Source organism: Ambystoma mexicanum, chromosome 10 (assembly GCF_040938575.1).
Source record: "Ambystoma mexicanum isolate Mex_15411 chromosome 10, UKY_AmexF1_1, whole genome shotgun sequence".
Classification (NCBI taxonomy): domain Eukaryota; kingdom Metazoa; phylum Chordata; class Amphibia; order Caudata; family Ambystomatidae; genus Ambystoma; species Ambystoma mexicanum.
In genome coordinates this window covers 637,202,752-637,215,096 of record NC_090932.1, presented here as the reverse complement: position 1 = coordinate 637,215,096, position 12,345 = coordinate 637,202,752, and positions in this window count along the sequence as shown.

Sequence of the window (12,345 nt, the reverse complement as noted above, 5' to 3'; positions counted from 1 at the left end):
TTGGGCACCTGTGGTTGGCTCGCAGAGCAGGGTATGGTCTGGTGGCAGCTCCATGCTGAATTTGACAGGTGTGCGGAGTATCCTCCATTTTGGGGATACCTCGGCCCTGCCATTGAGATCAGTTGATTCCTGATGGAAAACGAGATGGCCCCTGTGGCCTCTTGTTTTCTATTACCTATTACCTTGTTTTCCCAAAGTCATGGGAATCCCTGACTCTGTCCCTTCCCCCTGACTGGCTGTTGGGTGGAAATGCCATATATGGTGTTGTTGTGAAGGCCCGGTCAGACTAGCTGGCGCCTTCCCAGTGATGTATGTTGTGGGTACCTCCTGTGGGTGGGACCCGGGTGAATAGAGTGTGTGACGAATATGCATTCTGTGTTGTGGATGTCTATTATCTGGTGGTTGACACAATGACTGAGACAGCCCTGCCCGAAACCGGTATGAATGCAGTTTGGAGTGTTGAATGGCTCGGTACTTGTCCCAATACACATAACTTGTTGTGAGTGTCTGGAGAGAAGTGAATGGCCTGAATACCTCATGTGCCTGATTGGCTGCCTGCCTGCATGCATGCCCTTAGTCGTGATTGGATGATTGAGTGTGACCCAGCGGAATGAATGGGAGATCAATAGTATATCTGGGGACCTCTCACTGCTAGGAATCATGTTCAGAAGCTGAAGTCCACTACGATGAGTAACTGGAGCAACTGAAGCTTGACCTTGAAGCCCCGCTGGATGAGAAGAAGTGCTGTTGCTCTTCTTTACAATCTGAAGGCTGCTGTGTCTCCAAGGACTGAGCCAGAGAGGACCTGTTAAGCGCCCTCTTCCCGAGCTACGAGGGACCATCGTGCACAGCTGATCTTTGCCAAAGCTCCCTGGTAGATAGACCTTCGACAGGCTGCCGACCCGAGATGGGGACTGCCACAGAATCTCAAAGAGAAGCACTCGGACTGTTGTTCGCCACTGTCTACGACCGCCGTCGGTGACCGGAGCCGCCGTGCTCCCGTTTGCCTAAGAACTTCAATTGATCATCGGACGCTCTCGTCTGCATCGTTGCCCGCTTTATCCCGCTGGAGAAGGCCCGACCGTCGACACGCCGAGGAGCATCCGCCGGTGCGTTTCCCGTCACCTAAAGACCACAGAGACACCGACGACTCGACGCCCTTGCTGGGCCACAGTTCTTCCTCATCTCTTTGCGGTCCAGAATTATCATCACCGAGGTGCCCCGCACGCCTCTTCTTTGCAGGACGCCAACGCTCTGTCATCGACGAGCACCGCTAGGAACGAAGCTGCCACTTCGCTGCCGTAGTTCAACCTGTTCTCTGTTGGACGTTCGACGACCCGTGACTCCTGCCTTAAAGGGAGGGCACTCAAGAAGGGCCGTCAATTCCCCAAAATCGAACGCCGAGTTCCTCGACGCCTCTCGACGATCCGTGGCTCCTGCTTTAAAGGGAGTCACTCAAGAAGGATCGGTCGACGCATCTTCGGAGAACTCTACTCCACCAGGTACATTGGGGGGGTAAAACCTAATAGGAGGAACTAAGACTATTGAACAATATATGGACTGGGCTTCTGCTATATATCTTTATTTACAGGTTGCCCAGGTAGGGGGATCTCCACACAGAACTGTGCCTAGCGGTAGGGGTCAGCATTCTGCCTATTGTTTCAACCATCTTGCGTTCCTTCCTATCTCTATTGCTGGTTTCCTCGTTATTGATCTGTGTGACATTTTAACCGTAAAGTTGATGCACTTTAATGAGATTTGATAACATTGGTGATACCACTTTAGAATTGTATATATTTATCATTATTGACACCACCACCCAGGCTCAGGGTCTGCCAGCACAGGCTGCGTTGGCACTTGAAGAGTCCATGGAAGATTTCCAGCAGGTCAGGAGGAACACCGTAGGTGCACACAGGGCTGCCCTGACCGAGGCACGTGTCCCTGGGGCAGTAATGTCATCTGCTGCCCCGACCAGCCGGGTGTTGGCAAGTGCAGGGGCAGATGCAGCCAACAACACCCCGGTTGTGAGTCTACCAACCAGGACAATCGCGGTCAATGACCCTGGCACAGCGGATGTTGCTGTGCAGGGTCCATTCCAGGGCACCCAGCAGCCACTGACGCAAGTCAGGCCTTCGGTCGTCCTTCCACCTGCCACTCCCTTGGTTCAATCCCTGGTGCCACTGGCCATACTGATCAGGGGGGCATTCGCCAGCCAGGGTCCGCACCACCACCCAAGAGGAGGAAGGTTGCACCTGCAGCACAGGCTTGGACCCCAGACACAGCCACAGCCTCCCACACGTCAAGGAAGAAGCCTTTCTGTGCGCATGAACTGGACTCCCTTGTGGACTACGTGTAGGACCACAGCCGTGACATGCTAGTGGGGCCGAATTGTCAAACTACGGCTGCCCATCGGAATACTCACTTGAAGCATGTCACGGATAATGTGAGTGCATTCGGCCATGAGGTGCGCACAGCTGCGGAGTGCAAGAAGCATTGGGATGACCTCAAAGGCAGCACTAAGGCGAAGCGTGCCTCTTATTACAGCATGACTCTCGTGACTGGCAGTGGGCCACCATCTGAGGAGGATTACATGACTCCTCACAAGTCACTTGTTGCGGAGTTCATACCGGCAGAATCGGTCGAAGGAGTGGGAGAGAAGCAGGACTTTGAGGCCCCGTCCAGTGAGTGTTGTTGCGTGTATGTCCGGCCCATGTGTGGTTTGCCTGTGTGATGTGTTGTGCTTGACTGCCACTACATGCTCTCTGTACATGGTTCTCATGTACTAGTCATGCAATGCTTCACTGATGCGTGCATGCTGTGCAGGATGGTGGACATGTAGAGCAGAAGGGGACTGTCCTCATCACCACACTTGCACCCTTCTCACATGCTAGTCACCCAGATGCCCCTCCGGTCCATGTTCCAGCTCACTGGCCCTTCTGCATGTAGCCAGGGGTGTCTTTCCTCTCAGCACTGACGTGCATGTGTCCTCTGCCTGCATGTGGGTACTCCACGTAGGCATGCCCCCTTGCTCCTCCACCTCCCTGCACCCCAATTTCACCATTGCACTGGTGTGCATCATTTTGGCGTACTGCAATGGCCTGTTCAAGCCTCCTGTGTACATGCTAACTTCCACCAGCCAACCTGCCAGACACATGCAGTGGGGTACATCCTCTTCCCTTCATGCAGGGTGTCTCACTTGGACTGTGCAGATGGAAGATGCTCCACAGGGACATGAGTGCCCATTCATGCTCCATGTGCGTTCCATTCATGCCCCTATGTGTCCTTGACTGGATGATCATTGTAGTGCCTGTCCAGGATGAGCTACATTTCATGGCATTTCGTCAGCCATCCCATGCCCACTCTGGCTCAGTCCTGCATCACACAAATGTTTAGGGTGTCACAGTCTGTGTGCGGCATAGTCCTCCCCCTGTTTCAGGCCCACTTACTCTGTCCAAGTGGTGAAGTGGCTTCTGCATAAATGGGTGTACTACTGAGGGTTCATCATGTGTCCTGCTTACTGTCCCATCATCATCTGCTGTGTTGTCAGTTGACTCAGATGATGCACTGGATGCTAGTCAACACTGTCTGCCAATACACAGGTCTCTGGTCACCCTTTTGCTACCATGCAAGGCATCTCTGCATTTTCACTCAGGGTGGGGGGGGGGGGTTGCTTGTAGCCATGCAACCCATTGCATGCACATTGCACGTGATGCCTGAACTTGCCTTTGCACTGCCTTCACGTTTTTTGATACACATCATGAAGTACTTGTTCATGTAGATAGTAAGTAACGTTCACATGTTCTGCACTGCATTAACCCGCTTCTGAGCCATGTAACACCGTTCTACATGCCTACTCACTGAAGCAATGTCAAATTGACCTGGCATGCATGGCAGGTTATCTTTTGTGTGTGACATGTCTGCTTCATGTGCTGGCTGTCTGTGTGATGTCTATGTATGTGTGTGTTATGTGCTTCTAACATGTGTACTAATGCTTTTTTCTCTCCACTTTTCAGATGATGACTCAATGAAGCCAGAGGATGGTGTTGTCATGCCAGGCACAGGGTTGTTATCACAACAGCAACCCGGCACAAGTGGGGGTCATGGGCTGGTAGACCACGAGAACCCACATGTGCTACAGACCATCTTGTCTTTGGCTGGCAATGAGTCCAGCCCAGATGACCACTCTGACATCCATGTCGAGTTGGATGTGCATCAGGTCCATACGTCAGGGGTGAGTGATTCTGATGTGGACACTCCTCTATCTGCGACACCTGCACTGAGGGGGCCAGACAGTGGTGGGACCTCCGCCTGTGGTGGATAGGGACGCAGGGTCACCCTCCGCACCAGTCACTGATTTGCCTGGGCCATCTCGTCGATGGGGGCATGTAGTCGTACAGCCGTGGGTGGTGCCAACCCAACAAGGATGGCCTGTCCTTGGGTCCCGCAGGTGTCAAGCTCAGCAACGCGGAGGCCGCGCGCCACCAATGTATACTGAGTGGGAGCAAGACATGACTGCCAATTCAGAACGGCAGGGGGCAGCAATTGATAACATCGCTGTGAGCATGGAACGTGTGGCCCAATCCGTGCTCCCCCTGCTAGGCAGGTGCTTCTCCAGCAGCAGGCGGCACAGTCCACAGCCCGCTCGCTCCTGCTGGGCATGGCGGGCTCAGACAGGGAACGCAAGGCTGAAATGGTGTCTTTGTGTTGAGCAATTGCTGCTCACGCAGAGGCACCCATGGAGGCCATGGAGGTTGAGTATTCTTCCCTCAGATCCACTCTGGGTGTGCTCATGATAACCCAGAGGGAGCGGGCAGAGGAGAGGTTTGCGCAGCTTGAGCGTACCATCTGGGCTGAGCTACGTGCTTGCCGAAGGTGCATCAGTTGTCCAGGCAGGCTTTGCAGGAAGAACTCCGTGTTACACGTGTTCCCTTATCCATGGGCTTGCTACGATGGTTTGGTGTAACAAACATTTACACAAGGGCTTTGGACTTTCGTCATAACTGTGGCCTGTCTGCTGCTGTACTACTTGTGTTAACACCACTAGTGGGCATTGGTAGCATTTTATCCACCCCATGTCTGTAATCAATATGGGTGAGTAGGTGATTGATGTCTCCAATAATTGATGTGAATTGTGATGTTTGTTATTTTCTCGCCTGTATATGTGCTTGATGCACTTCATGCTGTAGACAGTAGCCTGCACCCTTGGCCTGTCAAAGTCACACTGATGGTGGGTGGAGTTTGGATGTAGGTATGTAACCTGGCCCAGTGACAACCAGCATGAAGACACACACACAGGGAACTTTCCAGCCTTATTTATATCTTTTATGCCCTTTCTGCAGGAAAATGAGCCTCCAAACTACCTTTGGCAGCAGACACAGGGACGAGTAATCCTGATAACTGGCCACGTTCGGTGGTGCAGATGTGTGCATGTGTGCACAAGCAGAAGCTTGTTTCCAGGAGCTCCAGGCAAGGTGAGCAGCACAAGGACCCACACCGCAGCCGACCTTCCACCAGGCCACTTGCACATGCATGCTAAGTGGCACCAGTGCTGGGGAGCTTTGACAGGCATTGTTGGAGAAGCGCACAGTACAGCTAACATGCGTTGAGGGCCAAATGCCAAGTGGCTTTATAAGTTGTCAGGGGCAATCGCAGGGGCCATCGAACATATCCTCGAGTACCCCCTGCTCCATTGAAGCAGAGTTATTAGGGCAGTAGCATTCCTAGCCATAAACTGATCCAGCACATAGGGACACCCAGCGAGGCACAGACTTGTGTCAGTGCATATCATTTGCATGTGCAAATTGCCACGTGCACTACCTATTGAAATCTGCGGCTGCCAGAACACAACTTGTACTGAAGTTGTACCTCGCTATACGCGTGTAGCAGCTCACCCAGAGACCATTGTATTATGTGTGATTCTTGACGCATTGGTCTTCCATTTCCCGTGCGCCCACATGTGCCTGCCTTACTGCATTGACAGTGTATGAACCATGAGGGGGCCAAGCTAACGTATGGGAACAAAGCAGCAGACACAAGTGTTTATTTGGGGAGAAGTAACTTACTTTGGGGCATGGATGGTGTTGTGTGTGTGTGTTGTTAACACACATTCAGATTAGTAACTCACGCTCTGTTTGCAGTATTGACCTGCTCCTGTTACCAGACCTGAGAGTGCGCAGGCAGCAGGCCAGCACTCACCCCACAGATAAGTCTCTCTTTGGCTTGAATTTGACTCATTTGGTATAATAAGCATGATGAACATGTTTTCTCTGATTGAGTATGTGTTATTGTGAATAGTAGTTTTTTGTATTTTGACTACTTTCCCTTGCCAATCCAACTCTCCTTTCCTGCCCCTCTTTCCGGTTATCCTGCATACCAATGCCTGTCCAAACAACATATCCCTGACCCTCCTTCCCCGCCGGGGTCTCAGAGGCCTGTGTAAGTTTGACCTTGCAGGCGCCCAGACCACAGAGGGGGTGGTTGGTTCGTGCCACTCCTGCGCCTGGACACCGGAGCTGTGACACTACTGATCAGTTGTTGCATCCTCATTGTATGTTATGTACCGTAAATGGTACCCATCCTGTTGGACCATTGTTCAACTGTGCTACCTTGGTTGTTCTATCATTGTGCTTGTACATGCGCTTTGACATTTCCTGCTACTTCAAGTCATCTACTGGAGACTCTTCCAGGGTTTTTTGGTGCCTACATGCTTTTTCCCTGGTTTGGGGGTTTGGCTCCTTGGAGTTCTCTGCGATTTGGTATTTTTACCAGTCATGCTGGCCTCTGAGGGGGCTGGACCCTATTTACACTCAAGCTGGAACATGGAGACCAAGGGGTAGGGTGATACTGTAGCCAGGCAGACGTGAAGGAAGAAGGCTACATACCCCAGACACAGTTGTTCAGAAGGTCACAGTGATGTGTAAATGAGGGAGGGCCTTTTTTTGTTGGACAGTTGGCTTGGGATACAGTGTTTTGGGAACTCTGACATTGTAATTGCGGGGTACTATGTACATGATGTGTTCTGCTGGTCAATGCCTCTTCCTGTGTTGTCTTTACTTTTCAGGTGTCAGGGGATTGGTGTGGTTTGACATGCTGGGGTGTTCACATGGGCAATGTTCACATGTGATGTGTACAGGACACTGATGGTCACTTGATTTCACATGCATATATTGAGTTCATGTCCCTTATGACACACACAGTTGCACAATGATCCACCACATGTACAACCGCCCTTCCAGGGCCACAGGTGCACACAGATTGCCTTCTCGGGCCCGCTGTGTCCCTGTAGTGCATGATGTATTACCATTTGGGTATCCTGTACATGCGTCAATTGGTTATTTATTTGATTTGTCCTTTCATGTGATGCTTAAGGTGTATCTGCAACACAATGGCTGCTCACTGTGCTGTGTGCTGAGCAGTGTGTTGCAGGAGACAGGTTTGGGAGTAGGGATTTTGCCTTGCCCAATGTGCATGTGAACAGGCATTCAGTGTTGTGTTCATGCTACGACTGGTGGAAAGCATTTGTGTCTGACTTTGTAGGTGTGGGAGGTTGTGGTCAGTCATTTCATCTGATTCCATGTCAGGCATCATTGTCTCGGGCCAGTTTTCATTTATGACATGTCACTTCGTATCTTATTGGTCATGTGTTGGGCTTTTGCTATTGAATGCCATGTCATGGTGTGGCAGACAAGGATGATGTGGGTTGGGAGGGTTTGGTTGACATACCAGGGATTGTCATGACCTGTTTTGCGGCGGTGGGGGGTGTGATACACACCTTGCATGTGTTCCTTTTGGTCACACATGATTGGTTATGTTTAAGTAGCTAGGGATGCACACAATGTGGCACTTCCGTGGCAACATTCTCAGGGTGGTAAGGTTGTGACAGTTGACTGTCTCTTTGTCACCATCGATTGTCACCTGGTATGTGCCAGGCCTGTGTGCACTCCGCAGGGGTGGGAGTTTAGGTGAAAAATGTGGCCACAAGCTGGGTCCGGGCTGCCTCACCACGTGCCCTTTCCCCTCCCATGGGCAGCGCCTGTGCCTGTGGTTGGGGATGTGGGGGCACCACCATGTCCACCGGTATGTCCCGCCGTGTTGCAACATTGTGCAGGACACATGCTGCCACAATGATCCTGCACACTACTGGGGGTGCATATAGTAGCTGGCCGCCAGAGTGGTCAAGGGAGCGGAAGCATGACTTGAGCACTCCGAATGTGCGCTCCACTATGCCCCTGGTTGCAATATGGGCAGCATTGTATCTTACCTGGGGTGGTGTGGTGGGGTTCCGGATTGGCGTCATCATGTGGTTGCTCAGTGGGTAGGCACTGTCCCCTGGGGAGGTGATACTGGTTGTGATTATTGGGGTTTCTGTATTTGTCTGTGTGTGACATGCATGCATGTGCACAGGCATTTGTACTCACCTAGGAGCCATGTGTCGCCATGCTGTCCAGCTTCCAGGGCCTGGCTCAGGGCAGACATTCTGTATATGAAATTGTCATGGGTAGAGCCAGGGCAGTTTGCATAGACAGAGATGATGATTCCCTTGGCATCGCATACGACCTGCACTTTGATGGAATGCCAGTGCTTGCGGTTTCGATAGATGTGCTCAGTGGCCCTAGGTGGACGTAGGGCCACATGGGTGCAATCTATGGCACCGAGCACTTTGGGGAAGTGTGCCACCCTGTAAAAGTCCTGGACCACGGTCTGCCTTTCTGCAGGTGTTCTGGGCATGTATATGTGCCTGACGACTGAGGGGCGCGCAGTGATGATTGCCAACACCTGGTGTAGGCAGCGTAACTGCGTGGCCTGTGAGACCCCCCACACTATGGCAGTTGTCCGCTGAAATGACCCAGTGGCCAAAAAATGCAGGACACTGAGCACCTTCTCCAAAGGGCTCAATGCTTGGAAGCACAGGGTGAGGGATGTAAGGTCATCTTCCCACTCCCTGACCAGGCCTAGGATGATACGGGGTGGAAACCTATACCTGCCATAGACCTGGTCGTCAGGCAGCCCAAAAAGGCTAGTCCGGGGAAAAAAAATGCGGGCCCTGGCTATTCTCCTCCTCCTGCGGTGTCCCAAGATCAGTGCTGCGACAAATGGGGCATTCATCTAGCTGGATATATGTGTTTGTAGTTTGCGCGCACTTTTATACTGTGCGTGGGGATGCTTCCGCCTGCCTTTGTGTGGCGGACGTGTTGACGCCTATGCGCGTCTTTTAGCATGCGCCGGTTTCTGTATTCGATTCCATGAATACGTGTTGATCGCGTGTGTGTGGGCGCTCTGTGTATTTCCCTGCAGTACTTCCCCAGTTACGCCTTCTTTTTCACGCATTGTTCCCCATTCTGTGTGTTATGCCCCGTGTCCTGCCCCCTTTTTGGTGTGTGCACCGGCGTTGTGCGCTTTCCCTGTGCACATCGCGCACGGCGTTCGGGATGTTGCAATGACGTGTGCGCCCATGTGAGCCACGCACGGGTTTGGTGCACATCCCGAGGGAAACACGCGCAGGGACTTCCATGACTCGCAAGCGTGCGCCTGTTTTTTCACGCTTGCGCCAGCTTGCGCCAAGATTTTCGGCGCACGTTTGTACCATGAATCGGCCCCTCAGACTCTACACCAACTGGTGGTAGGTGCATACTAGAATTGGTTAGATATTCCATTCCGTTTTCTGTCACTGTTAGATAAGCGGTACATCAGCGGTTTCTAGTAAGGCTGGATATTTAGGCAGGGATAGTTAGAATTCACACCTTTCCTTCTGCCTCCCTTTGTATGCACCCCATCCAGTTTGAGTCTCCCATCAGTTTAACACGTGACGATGTTGGGGTAGTATTGCAATTTCTTGTGCTATATACTTTTGCATGGACGACCCCCTGTTTAAATCAAAGGCATCCTGTTGTATATTTATATTCCACTTATATAACTACATGCATAGACATTCGAGACTCCAACACATTCTTAAAACAAACCAGACCAATTGTCGTTGCCAATTCTTTTTTGCATTCTGAATGCTGACCCACTAAGCAAAATGGTCATAGAGCAGCTAAGAGACATTTTCACTTTTTGGCCTCCATCTTTCCATGCACTACTGTACGCAATGAGTTCCGGTTTCGAAAGCTGCTTCATGAATATCAATGCAGTGGCCTGTACCTGCCCAATTTGGGTCCATACCTGTGTCCGTTAATGCATCAGGCACAGGATACAGTTCTGACCAACCACTGTGACGTGGCACCTGGCCCGGGTGTCAAATGTAATTGATAGTCATGATTTGTTTGAAGAAGTGCATTAAAAATGTTCTTAATGTTTAAAACTTTGTTATTAAACATTAGGTGGGGCACAAGTCACACATAATTAGTCCTCTCTGGCAAGGCGAATTAAGACCTTTGTTGACGTATAATTCTACACAAAGAACAGGGCACCTATTTGAAAAGCAGACATGGGCTTGCGGGAGGGCAGGGCGGAGAGGGCAACTTTGTAAAACCTTCCACAATGAAGAGCTAAACATGGGGGCTTAGTGCCCAATGATTAACCTTCCAGTGGCTCCCAGAATAACCATCGCTAATGCCTGAAGCCTGCTCTGCTCAGCAGTCCCCACCCCCATCTTACTGGGGCCGAAATTCTGCATGGCAGGCCTTTTAGAGTCGGTCATACCTAAATGCAGAAAAGATGTCATCCTGTAACAAGGGAGTTGCCATTTTGATTGGACTGCAACGATTAATCTTAATGTAGCGAGCAACTGCACTATACAGAAGTGTAATTTCGTCCATGTCTGTGCTCTGTGCATTTCCCTGCGTGTATCCTGTTTGCACATGCAAGGACATGCCACCCTCATACGTTCATTCCCTGCTGTAAATAATTGCACATTGAGCAATGAAGATGCACGTGCATATTTGATCTTGAGCATCTCAACACGTGAACAATTTATGGTTTCAGCAATCCACATTAATTAGCTTTAATCATCAACACAGTTGAAAGAAGCTACCAAAGTTTTCGCTAGAAGTTAAGAAAGTGATGGTGAGAACATGTTATCTTTGGGAGGTCTGGAATTCCAAATAAATGTGAACTGCAAAAGTGACCTTTAGTCAAAAAAGGACACATTGTACTTTTCTCAAACTGGATGAGTATTATGCCTGCAGATTTATCTCGAAACTACCTGCAGCTAGCATTGATTTTCTGCTTTTGTTGGTATCTCATCTGGCACCACAGGAAGAAAAATGGTGGCTCGTGACTCTCAGTGAAGGTGTTTTAAATCACTAACCTAGGGAGTTCGTGGAGCCCTAAACCTTTGAAAGCTGTGATGATGTCCATTTGGTGGTTTTGATTTTCTGCAAAATGTCACATGTTGCCCTAATGAAGCATCGATTTTTTGTATGTTGTATGGAAATTATTGTGCCCCAATATTCTGATGATGCTAAACATTACAACAACAGATTCTTAATTACATTAATCTCTTGCTCACCCCATGTTCCTGGTAAACCGAATCCCCTTCACTTACAAACTGCTGATTTTCACAATTCTTGGAATCATTCAAAGCCAAACACAAGAGTGGCATTTTGTTTACTACAGACCATTGCACAAGAAGTCTTGAAGTGTAACTTTATTAAGTCCTGTGTCCTCTCTCCCACCAATCGCTATCACAGATACTAACAAACAATGAATGCGCATTTTTACTTATTAGCAGGTTTCCACCTGCACATATCGGTTTAAACTACGAAATGCTGAACCTGAATCCACCTCGAGTCCTTTGGTGGTCACAAACAAATGAAAATGCGTCATTGCCTACGTATGGATATGCATGAATGTGCGCATACTCAGGTGGACTACTCAGAGACGCAAAAGATGCTTACTGGATTTCAAAAAGTTTTGTAAGCAAAATGCAAAAATAAAGCTTATAATAATGGTCAGTTAATGCTTAAAACCAGAAATAAGGGTGTTTGAAAATTAAACGAAAAAGAAAGTTTTGATACTTTTTATTGGACTACATGGATATATTATGCAGAGAGGGAACAATGCATTGGCTTTCAAAGTTTCACGCAGAATAACTTTCGAAAAATCCTCCTAAATTGCATGCACCAAACAACCAACATTCCCACCTACTTGCAGTGAGGTCCCCTGCATACAATTTTAAACGTCCATGAGATGGAGTGGACAAGAAATGAGCAAAAATAAGAGAACTCTCATTTATTTTTTGCATTTTTTAAATCATCTTGTGGGATTGTAAACGTTGACCTGAAAATAGACTTTTAGGCAGAATCTACTAATTAATTATTATGGAATCCACCTGGTCTTGACAAGATGCAAACCGAGGTGGATTGTATAGGAAACCTTTTATTGATTCTAGAATGGATGGCAGCG